Raw genomic sequence first — 24,578 nt, forward strand, 5'->3', positions numbered from 1 at the left:
CATCTAATTATACAGAAATTCACATTAGCTACTCACATTAAGAAAAAAGCCAGAACATTAAAACTTTAAACCACAAATTCGGAAATCCTTCCATAAAAAGTGATGTAGTTCCTGCAGGATGGCAATTTAGGTCCAAATATAACGATATAAAAACGTCTATCGTTTCATTTTACGCCATCGTTTGTTTCGTGGTGTCGCAAAGTAAAAGGTTTACGGCAATATTTTTCACCGTTTTGATGGTCACTGTAGTGGCTATATTAATTTCTTAAAGTTCTCTCTTTCTCTTATATTTAATATAACCACACTACGGATGGACAAGCACCTGTTTTTATGTGTTGTCGTTAGCAACAACGGCGGTAAAACCATCGCCTTTCAAAATAAAGCTCAAGATCCTGTTGAAACGTTTCAAAATAAACTGAATCACGTGAAAGATTATGCAGAGTGTTTACGGATGAGAAGTAAAAAAGAGCCGTCAGGTGCTAAAAAATAAACCTTAGACTAAAACGTTAGAACAGGCTTTTCCCCACAGCACGGCGTGTAATAAATACTCACAAATAAAACGGTGGCCGTTACAAGTTATGTCTAAAAATGTATCGTTTCATGCATCGGTTAAAACACTCGACTCCAGCTACACGACGCCCAGCAACACTTCACGCAAGTCGAGCTGCCCGAGATTCACAGAATTTACAAAAATGTTACATTTTTGTGATTTGTATCGTTATCGGGACGATAGATGTCTTATATCGGGATATGAGATTGTGGTCATATCGCACAGCTGTAGACACTAGGAAACCTTGCCAAGGTTAAACTCTTATTATACATTGGAAAATAATCACAATACAACCAATTGATTCAAGTCCAGTATTGCAGAGTTATTTGCAAACCTTCGCCTGTCTATCTATCAGAGTGATTACAGTCAGGTTGAGGTAGGCTCTGAGTGTTTCGAGACAGGTTGCCTCCCACGTGGTGAACAGTCATGTTGCACAACGATTTAAAGCGGTCACCCAGAGGTTGAGGTTTTTCTGCTTCTAGTTATTGCTACAACTTATTGCAGTCGATCTCTAACAGCAAAAAATCAACAAAATGTCAATGCAGCCACCGCACAACCACATTTTTCTTCGTGGTCAAGACGTTGCTGTTGTAATTTTACTGTAATGTGGCTGAGCCATTACTTAATTACCTAAATTAGTTAAGCAATAATATGTGAGAATAGTTCATACTTTCTAAAACTGCATCCCTGTGGCCTAATCCCCACATGCAAACAAATACTGTAGCTAGAGAGTCAATGCGGCAAAGAGAGCTATACATGTAGATTCATCCACCATTTACTATGTTATGTTAATGCGATAATTTCAAATCATTAATTGGGCAGGAAAGGTGTAGAAGCAGGTGTGTAAGAGAAAAATTATTTCAGTCTGACGGCAGTCTAAAGAGACAGCAGATTGGACAGACAGATGATAGCATATGGATGAAGAAAGCTAGAAAACTAATTAAAAAAAGGAGAGTTAGGTTGGGTGTTGGTTCCTCTAGGAGTAATGGTCCCAGGTGTGTGAGATGAGGGGAAACAGGAAGGATGAGGAAAGGCGAAGGAATCTAGGTCCCCATATGCTCTATGAAGTCTCTTTCCTTCCCTCTCTTTCATCCTCTTTCATTTCAGGCTTTGCACAGACTCAGTGAGACATGCTGATCTTAGATTGCCTTTATTCCATTTGTGCATCTTCCTCGCCGTTCTGCCTCTCAGCATCTTTACTAGCTCTTACAGTGCACTGCAGGTTAAGTGAGGTGACAGTGAAATTGAGCGGGTGGTGGTTTGGCGATGGAGTGACTGCGTGGCTGTTTGCATATGTTTTTGTGTGGATTTCAGTAAGCTTTGATGATTTGTCCTCGCAGTCTAAGGTGTGTTTGGTGAGGATTCTATTCGCTGTTCTCTTTGTGGATATGGATTTCAGCATTTGTTTCTCGCATTCTCTTGTTTTTTTCCCTATTTAACTTGTCTGGTTGCTGAACTGGTTCTTTGCAGGTTTCTACTTTGTTGCACAGATTTGCGTGTACGGCGCAAGGCCACGTATCCCCACCGGCGTTTCCTTCCTTGACCGCAGCGCAGAAACATGCCACGGATTGAAATGACGTGTCGTCTAAAAATAGCCACTAAACTCACTCTCCCTTCCCTTAAAGCAGCCCCACTCTGGCCGGATGATCACCTCCCCAATCACTGATCTCTCCACCCTAGCATGAAATGCAGGCTGCTCCCACTGTACATTCCACCCAGAGGAATGAGCCAACTCCCTTGTAAATTAGAGAGAGGGGGATTGTCATTGTTTTCTGCCAAACAAAGGCAGCAAGCAAACCGGAGCAGAACAGCTTCTAACCACTGGTTAGTTTGCGTTAGCAGCCAAGGGGGGCGGCTGCTGCGTCACAAGGTTGGAGTGCCTCAAGGATTCGTCGCAGGGCCCCTTATCGCTTTCTTTTTTTCCTGCCATCTCAATTCTCTATTATTGTGGGCATGTAAGTGTGCCCATGTGCAGGCCCTCAGGCTGTTGTCAGGCAGATCATGGGAAATGTTGGGAGCTAGCCAGGCTGTGTGCATTTACCTACGTATCTCTGTTCCCTAAAGAAGAAAAAGAAAGAAAGCAGAAGGAAAGAAGTGAGACTAGGGAATCAGGAGCAGGCTTACAACAGAGGAATGGAGTGAATTCCTTGACGTGTATAAAACATGTCCGTAGGGGGAATTACAAGCACAGCAAGATTCACAGACTTCCAACTTCCTAAAACAGCACTCGCTGTCCCACACCGCCAACCCCCTCCTTCGCCATTCTCAGCCTGCACTCCACTACCACCCCCTCCACCCCCTGCTCCTTGCCCCTGGAGTAGTTAAAGGCAAGGGATAATCTGTGGAGGAATTCCAAAAGGCAGGAATCCAGGGATTATCCAAAGGAAGAAAAATGGTAGATGATGGAATTATGTAGGGTTTACCTGAAATCATTGCTGGGGTTTTGTGCTTTTGAGATGGAAATTGGTAAAGACTTGACTGATTTTTATTTTGAAAATTAAATGCATTTAGAGCTTTGGCTGTGTTAAAGTCAACGTTTGTGGGGTTTTAAGAGTTTGCTAATGCAGACAGTAGGCAGATTAATTTAAGGAGAGTTAAAATCATTGTTTGTTGCTGCTGGATTTTTTTTAAACACTAATGGTAAAGGTAATAAAACAGTTTTAACTTTCTTCCGACTTATTTAAGTCTCCAGGTTACTAGAGGTGGGAATCACCATACATCCCACGATACGATATTATCACAATACTTAATGCACGATACGATATTATTGCAATTTTTAAAAAATATTTTGCGATATTCAGATTCTGTACATAAAGGTAAACTTTATCAATATTCATTTTATCTAATATCAAAGTCTCACACTCAGTCTTTCTCTCATTTCAGTTTTATTGTTGACAAACTGAACGGTTTGTATTACAGTCTAGTCCAACTTAACTGAATGCAACCATCTGGTACAATTATAGCTATTCTGAACTTTGCAGTTTATGAAAACTATGCAGCCCATTCAGCAACTGAAGAATTTGAAAGTAAATTAAAACAAAATATAATTTTACATTAAATAAAAAAGTTTTAAACTTAATTAAAATAAAACATGTCTTAAATTAAAATAAGTAAACTGTCATGTTTATTGCTGCCATAAAAAAGTTAAACACATTTGGACAGTGAAGGAATGCCAGGATTCTTGCTCAGAAAAAGGATCAACATGCTCTGAAGTCAGAGCACAAAAACCTTTTTTGTAACAAAATATCGATTTCTGCTGTCCCTGATACATTATTAGCAAACAAAATATCACGATACTACACAGTATCGATTTTTACAGGTTACCTAGTCTGACACATTATTAGTATTAAATAGTTGCACAACATAAATAATCTGATATTCTGTGTGGGCTCGTTTTCTTCTGTTGCTCCATTTTTCTCTGAGCCACCAGTGGACTGGCAGCAAACACAAAGGAATTGTGGGAATTGTTATTGGATTTAAGGGTAATTGCGTTAATATGATAACAATTTGATTTTGACGTACCAAGGCTTCACAAAATAACACACTGTTTTCAAAGCCGTCACGCGAGTGCTATTTATGCAAAATAATTTATCGCACATACAGTTTTTTTTTCATTGCATGTCGCATTGTAGAGCTCTACAGGACCAATTGAATTAACTGAGAAGTGTTTTAATAAACTGGAAATTGTTTAATGAGTTTGTTTTTGACGTGCTAGTCCTACCACGACAAATTTGTTGCCTTCACCCTTTATTTCAGTGCAGATCTTTGGGGTTCACTGTGGAAAGTGAAACTCAGGCTGTATCTGTTCAAAGCTCTCTGTGGTGCAGTGAAATAACTAATGCTTTCTATTACTTTATTTGACCTCCAGAATTTGGCAGAGAAAAATCGTCCTTGTGTTCCTTACGTGGCTACGGTAAATATAGGCTGGCAGCAGAATAGTGTTGTGTTACATTATTTGTGTATGGCTGTTATTGTAAACAGGCTACATCCTTGGGGCTTAGCTCCTCCTGTCCTACTTAGCTGGTCGATAAACAGGCTTTAGCTTTAATTATGTGATGTCTGATATTGCACGTTCTTACATCATGCTGGTATCTTGTTTATGTGTTTTGTCTGGCCCTGTGTTATTTTGTGCATGTGCGTGTTTGTCCATCACTATTTCTCTGAGCCTCTGCCTGTGCATGCAGTTTGGATATCTGAGGATATAATAACCGTGGGTGTATGTCTGGCAAGTGTAATTGCTGCCACTCTGCACGGCTGGTCAATAGACTAGTACTGTGTGTGTTTTCATGTTTACATGGAGAATTACATCAGATCCTTTTTTTAAATATCTAAATGTCAGTACATATTTTCTGCTATAGTTTCATCTATGTAGTTTTAGTTGAGACATATGATTGATGTGTTTTCGTTAATATACATTCAGCACCAACTTTAGGTACAGCGGTAAAATATTATCCACTCATTTCAATTCATTTCAGTTTTATTTATATAGCATCAAATCTCAATAAAAGTCACGTCAGGCACTTTGTAAAGTAAAGACCTAAAATTATATAGAAAAGAACCCACAACAGTCCCATCCCAAGACCCCATGTGAGAAGGGAGTTGGCGACAGTGGGAAGGAAAAACTCCCTTTTAATAGGAAGAAACCTCCTGCTAATGCAGTTCTGTACACCGACACTAGTTACTTTAACGGTAAACAAAATGCGATCACCGTTTTGACAAAATCAACTGAAAATTAGATTTGAAAAGCTTCATAAAGGTTAGTCAGTTGCATTAGATTTGAGAGGCTAATAAAATGTGTTTTTTGTTTTCTCGCACTACTGAAGTAGGAGTGGGCGATATAAACGACATACGATAGAAACGATATAAATTTGGCCAACCATAGAGATTTTGACTATATCGCTCTACCGCGATAGCGCATGTTGATGATGTCATCAAGCTGCGCCTGTTTTGGTCGAAAGCATCGCAGCAGCTACAACCATTATCATCTGCAAATTATGCCAACAGTCACAGCAAAGAGATGAAGCACTTTTGAAATACGGGGAAAGCCAAAAACTGCGCTTCCTCCACTTCTGTAACATTGATTCATTAATGTTGAATTCTCTCGCAGCTGTTCTATTCCCATGTTGTTGCAGTATATTAATAACTAACCTCGCATTGTGGATGAATAATCTCAGTTGTTCTCCTGACTGAAGTTTGGCCCGTGTATAGCATCCTGCTATGCGATTGCATTTGTCCCTGACCACCAGAATCCCTCACATTAACTTTTATCGAGTGGAAAAAAAGTTGGCGTTCATCCTCCAGCTTCACTCTGCTAATGTTATGCTAACATAGCTGTATCGCTAGCAATCACGTAGCACAACATTATATACCAGGTAGTCCAACTTCAGCAACCCTGCAAACGCCACTGCTGTTTAGTTTTCTGTCTTCATTTATGTTGGAAGTGGTAGCAGAGCTGTTCGTTTTAATTAGTTTCATCTCTCAGTCAGAACATGGTATGTCATGTTTAGGTGGAAGCTAGCGAGCTAACTTCCTGTTAACTTCTAACTCCGTTAAATTTAATAAATTCTGTTTTCATGGATGCCTGGATGTTAAATTAATTGTTACACCCGATAAAGCAGCAACGCTGATGATTTAATTAAAGATGAAAGAATTTAAACAGTTTTTAACTCTCAGTGTTCATTTGACTTTGGGGGACGGAGTTTTGGACCCAGATTACTCAGTGAAGCTCCTCACTACAGCAGCCGTAATGCTCTGACAATCCATCAAGCAGTGCAGCTTACCAAAGTTGTACTAAAACATTTTTTAACAGATTTCTGCACGCCAAAATCGGTTCGAGGTCAGTGAGCACAACCAGAATTCATACATAAGGCACACTCTCAATTTTTGAGAAAATTAAAGGATTTTAAGTGTGCCTTATAGTGTGGAAAATACGTTATACAGAAGAAAATAATATATCGCAATATATATTGTTACAGCACATGCTTCAAATTATATCGCGATATGGATTTTAGGCCATATCGCCCAGTTCTATACTGAAGTATGTTTGAGTGTTACATTTGTTGCATTGTGTTCAATGGCTTTATAATAGGCAAATAAATTAATCAGCTTGGAGTTCAATATTTTTTTAGTTAAAAATACTATAAAACTATAGAAGCCAGGATTATTTAAGGAATATGACAGAAAAAAAGTCAAGGAAACAGCGTCTGTGATTGGCCAATCTCCCAATCAAAGTCTTCTTCATTAATTCAAACTGCTCCGACTTATCTGATGATGAGTCAACCCACCATTTTCAGTTTAAGAGTTTACACTTTCAAAGCCGAGGGTGTGATCAGGTGCATGGATTTTGGGGGACAGGAATGTAACTTCACTCTAAGATGCTGAGGTTTCTGGGAGAGAGCATTCAACACAAACAACCTTGACTGCAACACGTGCCAGCACGCTTCATGAAAATAGTATTTTTATTTCTTTGTCCACCACCTGCCCCAGTTTCCAGCTTCCTTGACAATTCGGCCGCTTCCCAGAAGTGTAAAAGTGTGCTCTCCCGACACAGTGGAGGAGAACCAGGATGTATCACAGAGATAAAAGTTCAAGGGGATAGAGCGATACTTCTCCTGAATAATCTGTCGGCACACGCATGATGACTTTGTAGACAACATTGCCCAAATTTTCATCTCGGTCCCATTTGTTTGGATATTCATGTCCAATTTGTAAGCATTCCCATCTCTCACATTACCAGAAAAAGATTCTGCTCAAAGCAGGAATTGGGTGAGGTGGGGTCAGGGGGTAAAATATATACAAACGCCTGCAGTTTTGATGCAAAATATTAAGTTAAGTGCAAAGTTCACAGGGCTCGCAAAATTTCAAAATCCCTGGTAGCCCTTCGGGCAGGGACTCTTCAGTTTTTGGTAGTCCAAAATAAATTTAAGTAGCCCGAATAAAAAAGAGAGCAATTTTTTGATTGATGTTTTGTTTCCTGTTTTGTTTCCTTTACAATATTATACATTAAAGTATAATATTGTAACGGAAACAAAACATTAATCAAAAAATTGTTGAAAAACAAATTACAACATTGTATAAAAATTACAATCATCAACTCAAATACTTGGTTCTAATTGAACAGACATTTCTATGAACTTGTAAGAACTGTGTAGAACATGAATCAGTCTGTGTCAGATCCTGAATTTGAAATTTCCACTGAAGTCACGGGTAAGAGGCAAGTGGAACCAAGATCGAGGCCATTTGCTTTTTGAAGTTTGCAAAGACTGCTAAATTGTGCCAGTGGTAGTTCACTCTTTGCAACATAGTATGCTGTTTTAAACTGATTTTCAGGTTTATTTTTAGTATGTTATTTGCAATTGGTATTTGTTCTGGGAAAGATATTGCAGACTGAGCAATAATGCATTTCTTGCATTTCTCATGGGTTCTAATGGGGGCCTTTCATAAAATTACTGGTCCCAGTAACAAAGGCGCTTGTCGACTCAGAAATCGAGGGAAAACCAACAACACACCCGGCAGAACATTATGTTATTTACACGGGTGCACATAAGTGGTCCGCATGTGCGCATTCGCTGTCAAAATAAAAGACGCGCACCAGATAAGAAGTCCATATAAAAGGTACTGTTTTTGTCCGCTAGAGTGGGATTTTCACGGATCATTCTGCACCACATCTCTGTGCGTTCGTCATTTGTTTGAAGCCAGCTCACCTCCTGCAATCACTCCTCCGAGAATACGCGCTTTTTTGTGGTTCGGACTCCTTCTGACATTTCTTTGGAGGTGGAGGAGAACCAAAGTAATTGCTTAAAGGAGCTTCTTCGACATCTTTAAGAGTTCTAAACAAATGTCTGTCCTCCTCCAGAAAATCTTATGTACGCAAACACGCGTTGCAACTTCTTATCTTGCGCGTGTCTTTTATTTTGACAGCGAATGCGCACCTGCGGACCACTTATGTGCAGCCCTGGTTATTTAGCTCGTCATATTCGTCGCACTTTCTTTTTGCCTTATAGTCTGATTTGTCATAACTTTTCCGTTTTGTGGTAAGCTTTTCTTTGGCTGTCGCTTCTTCACCCTGACCTGTCTTATTTGGCTCAGCAGAACTAAAATATATATCCTGCTGCTTTTACACACGCACTCACATAACGCTCAGCGATTCTCTGCGCGATCAACATGTTTAAGCTGCGGGAGATTTCACTTGTCATGTTTGCATAGTAAGCTAACGATTGATAAGACGATGTCAGAGGAATTGGTGCGCAAATTATCATCACTCACCAATCAGTGCTGTCGCTCTCTATAAAACAGTTCACGCGATTGCAAAGTGAAAGCAAAAAACAAGCGCAAATTCAAACGCGATTTCAATATGTCACATATTGACAGTGGCTCACCGATGCCAATGACATAATTACCCAGCTACATTTTCGAAAGAATGCAAAAGCATTGACATATATTTTTCCTTCCTAAGACGGGCCGACGGGCAGGGCAGAGATAGATTTTGGTAGCCCGACTGGAAAAATCGCTAGCCCCGGGACGTCGGGCCAGCGATTTTGCAAGCCCTGGTTCAGTATCTACTTACTTTATGTCAAATGGGTGTAACATGCAGTGGAAGTGTTGGTCTGTGTGAAGTGGCTTTTTACTCAGTCTGATTTCTATTGGCCAGTGCTGCTGTGGAAATGTGTGAATTATTTGTAATCTCTGTGGTATGCTTGCTTTTCAGGTACAGGCATTTGGCCACCCACTTAGTCCATACACATCCAGAGTGTTCTCAACAGTGGCAGGTAAGATGAACAAGCTTATCCGTGTGTGTGTGTGTGTATTTTTACTCTAATAGATTATCGATGCACTGCTGGGTTGGTTGGCTGCAGCAGACAGTGGAAATGGGCCTGGCCTCCCCTGAGGAAACGAGATATCTCACACAGGCACACTACACACAGTAGCTGCAGACACAGGCACAGTGTGACTTGCGAGAAAAAAAAGCGCTCTCACGCGCAAGACTTTAAAACACATTTTGCACACTCACACACACTTACGAACAATTAGACACACCACACACCTGCTGGGTTTTCAGATGAAGCTGAGCTCCATACTGGCTCTAGCCGAAGATGAAAGGGGGAGAAGAAGAAAGACGGGCAGGAGAGGAGGGACTAGAGAGAGGGATGGGAAGGTTGAGGAGACAAGAGGAGGCGGGTAGGGAGCTATAAGACAAAGACAGAAAGCAGATAAAGCAGGAAGAGGAGGGGCATGGATGAAGAGTGATGGCCAACTCTTCCACCTCTCCTCCCTTCTTCTGTCTCACTCTCCTTTGTGAACAGATGGATAGAGGTATCAGATTGTAACGAGAGCCAAAACAGGAAAAAAGGGATAGAAAGACACATATGTACGCTACATACACACATGACTGAACACAACACTTTTGACTATGCTGACAGATGCACTACTTTGCATCCCATGTAGTTTACTGGCTCTACGTTGTCCACAGCCATAATATTTACATGCATTCAGGTCAGACGGGTTATACAATGCAGTGAGTTCACTGTATACAAAATGTTACAAATCTGAGCAGTGCCTAGTGGTGATGTTTCTCCTAGATAGACACACAGGGAAGAAGCTAGAGGCTCCAGGCGTGTGAGGAAAGAAAGAGATGAGGCGAGATGAGCCCTGTACATTCTTACATGCAGAGTTATGAGGGTATGGTGAAGAATCCAAAAGTCACAGTGTCAGTGAGTTCAACAGCAGGATGTGTTGAGTTCTTCGCGTATCACATACTTCTTCTCTGAGTTGATGGACATTAATAATATTAGTACTGTAACATAACTGTGGCGCGGCTGTGGGTGGAGCAGGTCGTCTACTCACCGCGTGGTTAGCGCGTCGATCCCTGACTGCTTCATCTCAAAGTGTCCTCGGACAAGATGCTGAACCCGATGCACTCATCAGCGTGAGTGTTGGATAGAAAGATTGGATAGATTCGTGTAGAAAACCACTATATATACATTCAGCAAACATGACTTAGTTTTGACAGCAGAGGTTGGGAGTCCAGCAATTTATACGCCAAGCAACTTCAGGAATGCGGCTTTATTCAACATTAACACACATTTAAGGGGAACACTAGTGGTCTTTAATCACTTCAGTCATCAGTTAACAGTTTAAACATTAACAATCCTACGAGTCTTTGTGCTGTCAGGTGCAAAACTGTACTCCGTCTCCAACTATGTTTATGTCTAACTGTCAATTTAAGGTTTGCAAACTTTTAAACATTCAAACGAAGTGAACTCTCAATAGAAATGTTTTCCATCGTTTTTTTGGAAATTGCTGTCAAAGTTGAGCATCCACTAAAAAGCTGGGAAGTGTCTTTCGGCAGCCGATTGGGGTTAGGTTTCCTTGGACATCTTTAGAGGATTGTTCACTGCTCCCAAGCTTTTCCATAACTTTTTTGAAAGAAGTGCCAAAAATGGCCTTCAAATGCACTTACCGACGGCCTTGCCGAGAGCTGGGTTTGAAGATTAATGTCTCTCTCGTATGTGTCGGGTAAATGGCCGCAGGCAGCAGCTGCTTAGCTTAGCACAAAGCCTGTAAACAGACATCCTGAAGCCTTGTCATCGCTGTGCTTTTGGATGTCATCCAGTTTAGTTTTCAGGAAGCTACTGTTACAGGGAGAGGAAAAGTGTGGCACATAACCCTTTGGAAAACCACAACTTGTCAGTTGCACTCTTCTTCTGATCTAACTCTTGGCAAGGAAGCAGGTCTTTCTTAAAGAGCAGTATTGTAGTCGTACATGCGTCTTCGCAGAGAAGGGTCGCTTTAGCTCTGTGTGTGTGTGAGTGTTGACGCTTATTGTGGTGCTTTTGCATCTACTCACAGATGTTTTTCTTAGTGACTGCTAACCGCACTGGTAATCCTTCCAGTTGAACTTGTTGTGGCAAAGAATCAACAGCAGAAGAAGAGTGCAACACATTTCAGGGAAACAAAGAGGGAGGGGGTGCAAGGAGAGGCAAAGCCTAAACTAGTATTAAATGAACACAGCTGTGCCTCGTTAAACATTAATTGGCAATTAATCAGACCCCCACCCCCCATCCCCAGTTAATTATATCTTTATATCTTTAAAAAAAAAGGGAGAGAGAGAGAATAAAGTAAATTATTCACCAGCATCAGGAAAATCTGTTCCATCACAACCTCTCTGTCTCCCTCCCTGCTTCTTTTCTCCTCCATCTTCTTGCCCGTCTCCTCTCTCTCTGTGCTTCTTTCATTTCATTAATATAGTTTTATGCCTTTATCTGCGCTTCCTTCCCCTCACCCGTCTATAGTTCATCCAAAGATGGAAAACGAGGGAGCAAAAGAGAGATGTCATAGAACGGAGGAAGTGCCAGAGGGGGCGAAGGATGGAAGACGGGGAGGAAGGAGAGGCCCCCGGATGAAGGATTACAACAGGGAGAGCGGGACTGTTAGTTAACTGCGTGTGGGGATACATCCTCACTTGTTGATTTCTTTGTCTTTAGGTCATAAAACCTTGCCGAGTGAATAGAGTAGCCATAGCATAGCCAACATCTGGCAGCAGTGAACAGACAGCAGAGTTTTAGCTGATTACATTGTAGCTCCTCCCCCTTCCGCTGTGTTGATACAGCTAGAGCCAGAATTTGCTGTCCTGACTTAGAAATTTTACTTCTTTGCTGTCAGATGAATAACAGAAAACATGCATGCTGGTTATTTTGCAGTAGCCATTGATGGCTTCTGTCCTTTAATCCGCCGCTTCTGAATGTTTCAGCTTCATGTCCGAATGCACACCCTGCTCACTTTCATGTATTCCCGCGTGGTCCGACCCAGTAACTTTAACCCAGCACATGATGGATGATGTTACAGTGACGACCGGGAGACTCACGTCTCTACTGTGTGACCTCTTAAAGACATGGTTTAGGAAGGCAACGCATGCATTTGTGCATGGAGGAAGGCAGGGGTGTCAAATATAAGGCTCGGGGGCCAGATTCGGCCCAGCAAAGACTCCAAACTGGCCCACTGGGCGGCTTTGGAAAATGCGAATGACGGTTTTCATGTTTTGACCCTTCCCCAAAGCTCAAAGAGTTGCGCTGAGACATTTCTCTCATTTCCTTTTACTTACCACAATAGAAAAACTGTGCAAAGACTGATATTTGCACTGTAAAGGTATAGTTGCACATGTTCACTCTGACAGGGGAATTGGTCCAGGTGACTGAAGATCAAAGTGGGTCATAGGTCTGATTTTGGTGATTTATAGTAAACAGAAACAGGACTCTGACAGTTGAGCTGGTTTTTAAAACCTGCAGTTCCATGATTACTGTTACTAAACTGTACTAAAGTGTGTGAATGCATTCCTGTAACTACATATCGCATGTGGTAGAGTAATGCCGGGCTCACACTGTGCGATTTTTGGCCCATTTTGAGCCGATTTTTGAGTCGTGCGACCGTTTTGGCGATCAGCCCGATTTTGGCCTTCATCGTGCGTCGTGTAGTATACGTGGGGTAACAAGAAGCGATTAACACCTCACGACCAGCTCTCGATCATCAATCGCTTGGTCGTGAGGGTGTCACCGCAGTTTCTCACACTGCGCACGCGCAAACACAAATGTCAGCGAAAAAGACGGCAGTGCAGCGTGTGATCTGGACACAAGCGATGGAGGCACTTGTAGAACTTTGGAAAGCTCATCCGAGCCTTTTCGATGTGGCATCACCAAATTATCACGACCACAACAACCGTGAAAATAGTTGGATGGACATTGCTGCTCAATCACAGCTGCCTGATCAATGCTTTTCATTAGCAATTTAGCAAAGTTGATGGTGGTGGTGCCATCAACTTTGTGAGTGAAAGACAGAGAGGGAGAGCGAGCGACAGATTTTCTGTTATAACCTTCATGTTATGGACGCACAGTGTGAGCACTCGGGTCGCATCAGAGCATCGGGTCGTATAGTGTGAAACCTGCATCGTGACCTACGAACTTCTAACCCCTGCGAGTCAATCGTGCAGTTTGAGCAGGAGCTGAATCGCGCGACTGAAAAAATCGCACAGTGTGAGCCCGGCATAAGTTTGTGGACAGAACGACATCAATTCATCAAACTGACGAGGCGTCCGTGCCTGAAAAGTGCTAAAGTGAGAAACTTCTGACCCCTAACCTGCATGAGTTAGGAAGGACAGGTTTTGAGATGCTGAATCAGCCGGTGTTTGATATTCATCCACTTTGGAGACAGAAAAAAGAAAAAGCAGAAATTCTGGTCTGAGGCAGAGAGGAAACGTGTATTTTCAAATGCTCCCAGGCAGATGTACTCTCAGAGCAACCTGCGAACGATGTTGAGGTTCATATGCAGCATATGTGGCCGCAGGCACTTTCTGTTCCTACTGTAAAGTGTTTGAAGGCGAACTGTGCGCACCGTGTGCGTGCAGTAAACCCAGTCTGTCCTGCAGATCCAGTGCTTCAGGCTGTTCTACCCGGTGCTACAAGCTTATATAACAGTACTGATTACAGCAGCAAGAATAACCTGCCTTGCACTCACTGACACACATTTTTTTTCCCCGCCTCCCCTCGATCTGTCGCTATCTCCTCATCCCAGCTCACACTTGTTTCCTCTCTCCCACAACTAGGCTATTTCCATCTCACTCAATTAAATGATCTCTCAAACATCCTCTCTCTGTTTCCCTCTGTGTCTTTTCATTATCTGACGCTGCTTCCTTTCTCTTTGCTCTCTTTATTGGTGTCACTTTGGCTACATCCCAAAATTCATGGCTATTATTCACCCTTTCTCCACTCATACCTCTATTTCTCGCTTCTTTGCAGTCCTCTCTAACGGTTGCCGTCTATCTGCCCTCAGAATCTCAGTGTCTTTCTCTCGCGCTTTCACTCCGTCTGGGCTTCGGCTCAATAATTACAAATGGTATGAATATTGGCTAGAGGCCAAATCAGCACAGCAATCAATACAGTGAGAGAGTTATGTAACGTGGCACCCAACTGACTGGTCGTCTCTCCTTGTTCCTTGCTCGGTAGTTTCCTCTTTTGCTCCCTACCCTCTGCCATTGTCTCACCTTGTTTACTTCCCTTTATTTGCTTTTTCCCTCATTTAACCAACTGCATTGTCAGTCGTATCAGCAGGTTCAGTTTTAGGCTGAAAGCATATTATACACAATGGTGTGCAGGCTTACGCTGTTGTCACATCTGAATAACTGCCAAGAATCAAAGTCTAAATATGATTTTTTTTTAAATATAATTAGATCTTTAACCTGGTGGGTGTGTGAGATGGAAAATAAAGTTTTTAGAAACAACACAAGAGGACGCACTCTGGAGTTTAGTCTGTGTAAAGGCTCATTTGTTTGTGATCGCTGCCTAATTACAGTGTAGCTTGAAGCCAGGGAGAGCATTAGAAGTGAGGCATGGGCAGGTAGAAACTACACTAAGCAGTCTGTCAATTGTCCTGCTTGCTAGGGTAAAACTGTAAAAGTGCTTCAAGTCGACTCCCAGGTTTTCTGGTTAAATAAACTCACAACAACATTTTATCTACTCGATCAAATGAATTATCTCTTTGTTTGACTTCCTCATTGGGCTGTTGCCAAGCTCCTTTGCTTAGCCATTGAGAGTAGAACTGCAGCAGACTGCAGATGTGCCTGCACTCGGTTATTCTGGGAAGTGTGCAGTTTGACTCCTCTGTGAGCTAGTTGCCTACACCAGATCCCTTTTGTATTAGAGCGCTATTTATGTATCTCGTTTAAAAGCGTTCACTCGTCTAACTGCACATACTTGCGTGACGTCCCATTCCTAATCCATAGGGTTTATTGTGATGTTGGCCCGCCCTTTGCAGCTATAAGAGCTTCAAATCTTCTAAATGGTAAATGGCTTGTATTTGTATAGCGCTTTTACTAGTCCCGCCTAGGGACCCCAAAGCGCTATACACACCCAGTCATCCACCCATTCACACACTGGTGGAGGCAGCTACAGTTGTAGCCACAGCTGCCCTGGGGAAGACTGACAGAAGCGAGGCTGTCATATTGCGCCATCGGCCCCTCTGGCCATCACCAGTAGGCGGTAGGTGAAGTGTCTTGCCCAAGGACACAACGACCAAGACTGTCCAAGCTGGGGCTCGAACCGGCAACCTTCCGATTACAAGGCGAACTCCCAACTCTTGAGCTTTTACAGGGTTTAGCAGTTTGTTTATAGGAATTTTTAACCATTCTTCCAGAAACACATTCGTGAGGTCTGACACTAATCTTATAATAAGTAGGCCTGGCTCGCAATCATTGGTTTAATTAATTACAAAGGTGTGCTGTCAGGTTGAGATCAGGACTCTGTGCGGGCCAGTCAAGTTCTTCCACACCAAAACTCTCTCATCCGTGTCTTTATGGACCTTGCGTTATGCACTGGTGTGCAGTCATGTTGGAACAGGAAGAGGCCGTCCCCAAGCTTTTCCCAGAAAGTTGGCAGCATGAAATTGTCCAAAATGACTTGGATAATGAAGTTTAACCATTAAGAGTTCCTTTCACTCGAACTAAGGAGCTGAATCTACCCCTGAAAAACAACCCCACACTATGAGCCCCCCTCCACCAAACTTTACACTTGGCGCAGTGCAGTTAAACAAGTACCGTTCACCTGGGAACCGCCAAACGCAGACTCGTATATCAGGTTGCCAGACAGAAAAACGTGATTAATTTCTTCAGAGAATACGCCAACATGCTTTTGTACCACTGGATCCAACACTTTGGGTTGACCTTGGTGATGTAAGGCTTGGATGCAGCTGTTCGTCCATGGAATCCCATCCCATGAAGCTTTCTACGCACAGTTCTTGACCTAATCTGAAGGTCACATGAAGTTTAGAGGTCTGTAGCGATTGATTCTGCAGAAAGTTGGTCATCTCTGCGGACCACGTGCCTCACCAACTGCTGACCCAGCCTACCAATTTGGTGTCATTCCACTTTGTTATAATACCACTAACAGCTGATTGTGAAATAGTTAGTAGCGAGGAAATTTTACAAATGTGCACAGGTAGCATCCTATCACAGCGACCAGGTTTTTCAAAATGTTTACTTTTGATTTTATACACCTGTGGCCACGAAAGTGATCGGAACACCTGAATTCAATGATTTGGAAGGATGACTGAATACTTTTGGCAACATAGTGTATCTTTGTCTCACGTACTCCTCCGAGGTTACCGAATTATACCGCTTGCTTTTACGTTTGAACTGACACCTGTAAGTAATGTGTACGAAAACTTGTATAATCATTTTCTTTTCCATCATGCAGATGATGAAGAACCTTTTGTAATGCAAGTAACGACAAAACTGTAACTTTATTGTGACGGAAGTGTTATAGCAGAGCGTTATGTTACTGCATCACAGCCGAGTGCAATGAAACTGAAGTAAAGCGCTACTTTGGTAGCCAGCACTCATCAGAAGTAGGGATGGGTATCGTTTAGGTTTTATCCGATACCGGTGCCAAACCGGTACTTTTGAAACGGTGCCGGTGCTTAAACGGTGCTCAAACCGGTGCTTAAAGAATGAAGAACACAAAATTGGTCCAAAAACCTCTCATGTTCAGCTGTTTTTTTGTAAAAAGATAACAATGTTAGCCTTTTCTGCAGCTATGGGGCATATATGGTATCACAACACAAACTTTGTCCAAAAACCTCTCATGTTTAGCTGTTTTCCACTTTTTCTTTGGTCATTTTAGCCTTTTTGGCCAGGGTGAAGGGAGTATCTGCCATCAAACAAGAAGACAGCCGCATGTAGCTATGATGATGTTTGCTAATTCACTTTACATGCATTAATTTAATAACGTGGTTAGCCTACTCAACGTAAATTATACACGAACAACATTAAGCTACTCACGTAGAGAAGAACGGCTGCTGCTGCCATCATCATCCTCATCATTTCTGCTACACTGGCAGGGCTAGGGGCCAGGACCCTCCTCTTCGGGTTCTTGGGGGATGTTGCAAACTCCGGGTCCGATAACAGGCACCACACCCGCAGTAGATGCGCTCGGTGTGAGGTCTCGCAGCAAGCTATCAAATACGGTGCATTTTTTGGCTTTAAAAAAAACCGCTATGCGTTGCCAGGTGTTTCATCGGATTCGAGGTGTTACCTCCTTTGACAGTATCACAGTATCAGCTTAAAGCACTTGTTGCAGCTGCTGAGTTTGCATCTTTTGCTGTGAAGTACAGCCAGACTTTGACCGCTTCGCCTTGGGCATTTTTAATCTGTAGCTCTGCTCTAAAAGAACGTACGTACCTGGGCCCGCCTACTATCCTCAGAAACGTAAAATGATTGGCTAGAATTCAAAGTGTATCACAGCTCAGGAAAAAAAAGCACCGAAATGTGCGTTGCTTTTCGGTCTGGTTACTACCGTTTATGTCAGAACCGGTGCCATAATGGCACCGGATACCGGTACCCATCCCTAATCAGAAGTCATAATCACCAATAATACATTTTAATTTTCCACTGCAGCTGAAAATGTATTAAATATGTATGGATCTACACGCTGTGCATCTATAACAGTGATGCAGCAGCCGTTTAAGTTGTCCTGTTCAACTTTGTACTCAAATGCTTGTTATTGGAAAGAGAATATTGAGACAGATGCACTGAGGGCTCAGTGTTTCTGTCTCAATATCCTCTGTTACCTCACTATTCTGGTCATGCAGCGTGGAGCTGTGTGTCATGGTGCCCCTACATATTTGTTGCGGGTGGGGGGTTGGGGTCTATAGGAGTCAGGCAGTGCAATAGTAGTGCCAATCTTTCCTCCAGTCTGTGCCCTGGTCAGAGAGCAGTGGCTCCATGCTGTACTTTCCATACCGTCACCCTGTAACCGCCAACCCCCCCTCCTGTCTCTCTCTCTCTCTCTGCCGGCTTTCCGACTGTACTTTTTCTCTTTGCTCTGAAATTCCATCTTCCTGCACGTGGACAGCACTTAAAAGGGCATTTTGTGTGTTTATGTGTGTCTAAACGTGAGCTTTAGGAAACAACTCTGTGAGGAAGAGGAAGCATGGAGTATGTGTTTTTGTGTGCAACATGTCAGCAAGTGGACACTACTGTCTCTACCCCTGAACTTAGTTTCTGTGCCTGCTGTACATGCAGCACATTTTGTACCCACTCATTTAATAAAGTGGTCCAAAGCTCTGTGAACAAAGTGTTACTTGTTATAAAACACTTTAAAAGATCTTTTTGAATAGCTTTCCTTGTTCATTGGTCAGCCTTGCACGCTCAGTATCAATGTGAAAAGCTCTTCATTAGTTACACAAATGTCTTGTGATGTCCTCAAGATAACAAAAACACTAGCAAAGCAGTGGAAGAAAAGAAAGTAGTGGAAAACATAAAGGCTGACATATATATGTGTGTGTATGTGTGCCTATATATGGGTATTTTTGCTGTTAGATGTATCAATAAAAAGTTGAGCAGATGAGGTTCCAGTTAAACCTACATATCAAACATACGTAAACAAATTAGCCACACTGTCCAGTCTCAACTTTGTTTAGTAGTTGCACACATGCAGACTTATGCTATGAATGATCGTTACAGCTTTATGATGTGATCTGATTTGCCTTAACTGTTGGCAAAACTGGAGCAGGTTGCAAGTGAGCCAAGTCTGACCATTTTCTCCATGCTGGATCAGTGACTCAGATTCATTGCGGTTAAAAACTATGAAGAATTAGGCCAAGTCGTCATAAAATGGGAATTATTCTTTAGGTTCAAATTTTGCACAAAAAACACCCCCAAAAGTTTAGAAGGTGGAAACAAAATAAATCCCAAAGTCTGTAAACGTAGGTCGGGTTGTTTCTTAATCTGGACATTATTGTTCGCACTAAGCCTTGTGTTGGTCTCTGTTCCCCAAAGCCACTGCGCAAAGTGACGTCACAGTGACGTCTTTAATAAGTCATTTTTGGACGTACAATTTTGGTCCACTGAATGGGTTGCTTTGTAACGCCAGATGACGTCTTTTTTTAGTGTCTACTGAATGTCTAGTGTTGACATGAGTAGGTCCTCCATGTACATGCAGTTTATAATCCAAACGCGTCGTTGTAGACGTCCTTTCATTGTCCACCTTCAACGTATTTTAGACGTCATGCTATAGACCAGCGGTCCCCAACCCCCGGGCCTCGGACCGATACCGGTCCATGAGTCGTTTGGTACCGGGCCGCGAGAGTTGAGGCTCAGGTGTGAAATGTATAGTTTTCAGGGTTTTTATCGGTTTTCAGCGTTATTTTGTTATCGTTTTTATCGTTAGCTCAGTTTTCCTGAGTCTTTTCACGTGTGTTATGAATAAATCTTCTTTTTTTTTGGTACCGGTACTAGTTTTATTTTGTTGTATTTATCCGCGACACCGGTCCGTGAAAATATTGTCGGGCATAAACCGGTCCGTGGCGCAAAAAAGGTTGGAGACCACTGCTATAGACGCTGTAGTCCCATGCTTCCAGAGAGTGGAGGACATGTTTTCTGTACAGAAACAGTCATGAGTGAAGGAATGCAGGAAGGCAGAGTGATCAGCAGACACCTCCAAGATGGCGCTGGGTTCTTGACGCTAAAACAAAACTGAGCAGCTGCTCGGTGGCTTTGGAGCAGAAATGTTCCCAGCGTCTTACAGGCAGTTTGCAAAATGTGGGCATCGACAAAGACCGTAGAGCAGATAGTCCAGTTCAAACATTCATACTTGCACAACCCGTGCATCACAACTTCTCTCAGTCCAGCTACCGATCACAGCCAAATTTGCTTTCTCTTACAAAGCTCTTCACAATAAAACACTATACTAAATAAACCATAAAATGCAAATACTCTTTTAATCTTGTTAAACACATTGTACGTCTTTTAGAAGGAATTCCAAATGTTTTCTAAATACCTTAACCATTATTATTTTACATTTTAACATGGATTTCAATGTTTTTAATATTTCAACACATTTTAAGAAATGACTTTTTTAACCTGGTTACAAACAAATAAGCTGATTCGTTGAAATAAATAAACCAATTAAGGAAAAACAGGAAAATGTGAAATAACAAAAAAAACCCACATGTACTGAATAAAGTAGGCTAACGCATAATAAATCATGTTTGCTTATAAATAATCCTTATTCATATGTATTGTGTTGATAACGACAATGTTGCTATTCATCATATATCTATTATATATATTAAATTATGTAAATGTGATGATGCAAAGTTCAAATGTTGAATGTCAGTCACATTGACGTCCAGGTTGGGTCATGGTCGGACGTCGTATAGATGTCAAGAATTGACCGATGGACCCAATATAGACACGATCTGCACGTCTATCCGACGTCCAACGTTTAAGTGGGTCATCACCGGCTTCTCACATCTGTTGGTCGTGAAGATTTTTGGTGTTAATCGATTCACATCTGCATGGCAGCAGCATCAGAGTTTCATAAACCACCGCCAGTTTTCTACATCTGTATCGATTCTATATTTTTTTAATCATTAGTGCGTCTACTGTAGGTCAATGCACGTCTCCATCAGGCTTACATCACATTAATGAAGAAGAGAAATCGAGGTGGAGAGCGAGCACGGAGGCTCCTTCTGCTCTCCAATCCCATCTGCTTGACACAGAGGGAGGGAGGGAGAGAAACAGAGAGAGCGGCGGTAGACGAATGAGAACGAGGCCAGATCAGGCTGAGGGAGGGATGGGGGGTGGGAGGGGGGCGAGGGGGGTGGAAAGGGGGGAGGTGCTGTTTAGAGAAAGGCAGGGAGTGAAAAAAAAAATCAGAGGGAGGCAGGCTGGGGGGTTGGGCTCCGAGCTTGTGCATGTGAGAGAGAGAGAGAGGGAGAGAGAGAGAAAGCAGCCGAATGTGTGTTATATATGTATGTGTGTTCGTGTTTGTGCGCACATGTGTGTGTGTGTGTGTGCGCGCTCGCTCTGTTCCTTTCCTTTCTTTGTTTGACTACTGAGTGGGGCGAAAAAGCGAGACAGAATATAGAAAGATAGAGAGAGAGGGTGAGGAAGAGGAACACAGACCGAGGAGAAGAGCAGGATCGAAAAGCAGTGTCACTTTTATTTTATTTAGAGAAGAAGAAGAAGAAAGACAAAGAGGATTTCTGTTTTGGTGTCTTTTTTTTCCCCAGTCACCCCTTCAGCTCTTCCTTTGCAGGCTGTAGAATAAGAAATATACATATATATATATATATATACAACAGCAACAACAACACTGCACTGAATGCTTTTGACAACAGTGTCATATTCAGGAGCAGTGAGTGTTTTGTGTGTTGGCTCAGTGCGCGTGTGTGCGCTGAGGAGGTGGGGGGAAGCAGCCTGTGCAGTTTAAAGGGAAAATACAAGGCACGCACAAAGCTGGGAGCACAGGCAGGCAAGACAGCAGGAAAGGCGAGGGAAGGGAAGGTAGTGGGAATCTGCTGAGCTGGCTGACGCTCTAACCGACAAGCTGCTTTTGGAATTTTTTTATTTTTTTTTGTATTTATTTTTTTATTTTTACACCACCGATCCAGCCCTGGGTCTCCCCTCTGTGCTCGGCCTGGACCCGGCCACGGTAAGGCGAGCTTCCTATCCACAAACCTCTCAGCTGTTTGACCACTGCCGCTCTGCAGACAAAAGCAGGAGAAAGTTGCTCTGTGTGTGCGTTTGTGTGTGTGCAGATGGAGAGAAGCTAAAGCTAAAGGCTGAAGCTAAGGCTGAAAGGCGTGAGGAATACAGCACAAAGGGAGCTTGTGTGCTCCAGCTGGGGCCGTGTGTGTATGTGTATGTGTACGCTTTTGTGGACGGCCATGAGTGTTTATGTCTCGCGGTGTACCCAAACTTTTGCATGTAAGGGATGCCCCCAAAATAGACAAGCACTGAACAACTAAGCCCCCTCCTTTTTCTTTTCTCTCTCTTTTTTTTTTGAATTAGGATTTGTGCTGCTCTGGCTGATTGTGTGTAGAGTTACGGCTTCTGTCATAATAACCATCATATGGCAGTTCTTGGTGCTTTTCATGCAAGCAAATATTCTGAAATCAAACTATTGCTGGGAAGCAGAAGAAACCCAGTAAGAAGACTCTTAAAGCTCCCAGCATGCTGGTTTTTAAACCAGCGGTTCGGTTCACAGCAGGGTGATCTAAACGCTCCAGGAGGATGTGCAGCCAGCTGGCTCACAAAAAAAAACACAAAAGTAGGGTTTTGGTTTTTTTTACTTGCGTCTTTTTTAAAAAAAATCTTCTTCATCCTCTCTCCTCTCCTCTCTTGAGTTTCTTTTCTCCTTCTTTCCTCTTTCCTCTTCACTCCATGCTGGTTTAAATGCCAGCTTTGCACAAAGGCTTTCTCTATTTCTTGCACATTCTTCTGCTTTTTTTTTCAGTGCTTTCCTTTTTCTCGCACTTTCTGACTTCATCTCTCTGTCATGATATTGGCAGGTGAGTGTGCTGGAACATGGATCTTGTGACTTTACCGCTCAGGCACCGGGTGAATGCCTGTCTCTTCTGCACGCGCAGATGCCGACTCCCATTATTAGTTTTTCAACACACACAGCTCACTAATACAAAGCGTGCGCTGTCCTGTCAAGTGTGTTGTGGTCTGGTCGTGGTGGTGGGGGGGTTTTTGGTCTGCTCTGGTCTTGTGGTTAGCACTTGTTTTTTAAAATGAGTGTGTGTTTGTGTGCACGCTCCTCAGTGTAAGCGTGTGAGAAACTCAACACTTGCGCCGGCGTCTGCCTGCAGCTAATATTGGTGTCACTGTGTGACTTTGTGTGCATTTGTGTGAGTGTGTATTGGCGTGTCGGTCCCTGTCCTAATTAAGTCCTTGCCCCCCTGCGTTCAAACCAATACAAACATTCCTAGAATAAAAGCCTGACTAGAAAGACATCTCACGCGTCCCACTGTAAACTGATCCCTCCAGTTCTCCCACTCACACACGTGAGCGTCCGGGTCTGCACATGCGCACACACACATTTCCACACACAAGGCAAAAAAAAATCTCTGTTACTATTTTATTTGCTGCCCCCACCCTTCCTGTTTTCCCTGGGGAATTTCCTCCTTTCTCTCTTTTTTTTCATTAGTCCATTACCAATGAAAGTAGAACATCTTCTGCTCTGACATTTCTTTCCTTTTATCTTTTGTTTCCTTTTCCTACATTTTATTCATTTTTTTTTTATATCCACCACTTCCTGTCCAGCTGTCATTATCCTGTAGTGGCTTGCCAGGCATGGTTCAGCCAGGTCCGCCTGCTGTGGACTGGAATACATCATAGCTGCACACTCTCTATCCCACATAGCCATGCCCAATTAGGAAATATTGTATACAGGACGCAGCCAGCACTAATGCTGCGCTAATCTGTTTATACTGTGCTGCTGGTTCCCATAGAGAGAACAGAGTATGCTGTATTAGCAGAGATAGATCTGACATTAGAGCTGGGCAGAACTGATTAAGATAAGGCAGGTCACAGAGTTGAGTTGCTGCGTGTTAGGTTTCAGGTGTTATATTAGAACAAAGACATTAAATAATGGGATGTGAGCAGTGAAGGAGCAGAAAGGAAAAGCAATGAATTTGAGTTGGTTTTTTTGCATTCTTGCATTTTAAAACAGCTCATATTTTTCATCATAGGAAACCAAACACTACTTTCCAGGAAAACCTAATAGAAAGTTAACATAGGTTCAAAACAATAAATGTAGTGTGCACCACAGGTACATGTCCCCACACAGATTCCTTACAGTTTACCTTCATGACGGCTGCAGTTGTATTTTTTTTTGCCCTGCAGGAACAGTTTTGCATAGTCATTAGTCGGTGGGAGGGGCTGACCCTGCCCAGCTGCGAGTGGACGTGTGTTTTGCCGATGCAGATAAAATACGGGGATGAGGCCTGTGATGACTGTTGACTCTGGAGCTGTCTGTGTAGCAACAAGCCATTTCCTGCACTGAGAGCCATTAGGACGCCACCCAACTCCCCCCACCTCACGTCTGTCACCCACCATGTTCCTGTGTTCCTCTGCAGATGTGCACATACGTAAACACACGATGGATGGGTGGGAGTGGGGGGGGTGCTGTGTTTTTGCGACTGAAATTGTGTGTGTACATGTGCTGCTCTCCTCTTTACCCCCTCCTCAGCCCCA

General features: G+C 42.8%; 2 long non-coding RNA genes across 5 annotated transcripts in view; both read left to right on the forward strand.

The window, feature by feature from the left end:
- Positions 1 to 24,578, forward strand: part of LOC146521623 (uncharacterized) — a 91,276-nt gene that overhangs the window by 52,178 nt on the left and 14,520 nt on the right. The window contains exons 3-4 of one of the 4 annotated variants that reach the window (XR_014870450.1): positions 1 to 3,242; positions 3,870 to 8,118. The exon at positions 1 to 3,242 is cut by the window's left edge and continues 46,590 nt beyond it. This is a non-coding gene — a long non-coding RNA (uncharacterized LOC146521623). Of the gene's footprint in view, positions 8,119 to 9,257; positions 9,319 to 24,578 lie in introns of those variants that run through there. The other 3 variants (XR_014870456.1, XR_014870449.1, XR_014870461.1) reach the window with 3 other exon arrangements.
- On the forward strand, positions 9,325 to 19,283 carry LOC146521624 (uncharacterized). Its single transcript, XR_014870467.1, has 2 exons — positions 9,325 to 13,092; positions 13,210 to 19,283. It is a non-coding gene; the product is annotated as an uncharacterized LOC146521624 (long non-coding RNA).

Source organism: Neolamprologus multifasciatus, chromosome 3, assembly GCF_963576455.1.
Source record: "Neolamprologus multifasciatus chromosome 3, fNeoMul1.2, whole genome shotgun sequence".
Taxonomy (NCBI): Eukaryota; Metazoa; Chordata; class Actinopteri; order Cichliformes; family Cichlidae; genus Neolamprologus; species Neolamprologus multifasciatus.